At 32.6% G+C, this 623-nt stretch overlaps 1 protein-coding gene across 1 annotated transcript in view; it reads right to left on the minus strand.

Annotated features, from left to right (window-relative positions):
- Positions 1-51: 51 nt before the first annotated feature.
- Positions 52-623, minus strand: part of LOC119592286 — a gene marked incomplete in the record, with an annotated part of 2,261 nt that continues 1,689 nt past the window's right edge. Inside the window, 1 exon segment of the mRNA XM_037941116.1 lies at positions 52-623.

Below are 623 nucleotides of genomic sequence, written 5' to 3' on the forward strand. Positions count from 1 at the left end.
AAGGGGCTTTCCAAGCAATCATGAAAAAATAAATGAAATAAAAAATCATCAGGATTTTAAGTAATTTTTGAAAATAGCCGTTCAACTGTAATCTGACATCATTCTTTAATTTCTGAATAATATAAAATTAATCTGGAGAATACTGGCCTCATTTGAGAAACGCAGAAACACAGCTGATCTTGGCGAAAGAACATAACAGATCCTTAAGTCAAGAAACAAAAGGCAGTTGAATAAACTGCACAAGAATACAGCTGATTAATACAAAATAAAATACACCTAAGTATGACAACAACGGCTACAGATGATCATGAGACACAAAAACAGAGAGTGACGGTTTACAAAGCAAAAAAGTAAACCATGAAATTGGCCACTTTATATAAGCAAACCCACATGTGGTCACTAGAGCTAGATACAAAAGAGTAGCATTTACATTCATCGTCTTTCTTGTTTTGGGAAAGTGTTTCTTAAAAGATGGAATTCCTAATAAATTGCTATTCCTGTGCCAAAGTCAGATTTTCCAATAAACTGCACATATACACACCATTAAGAATAGAAATCCAGCATGAAAGTGTCCAGACATAAAAGGTGAAAACAGATATGATGGAATAATTTATCTATATTTT

The sequence above is a fragment of the Penaeus monodon genome, chromosome 30 (genome assembly GCF_015228065.2).
Source record: "Penaeus monodon isolate SGIC_2016 chromosome 30, NSTDA_Pmon_1, whole genome shotgun sequence".
NCBI lineage: Eukaryota > Metazoa > Arthropoda > Malacostraca > Decapoda > Penaeidae > Penaeus > Penaeus monodon.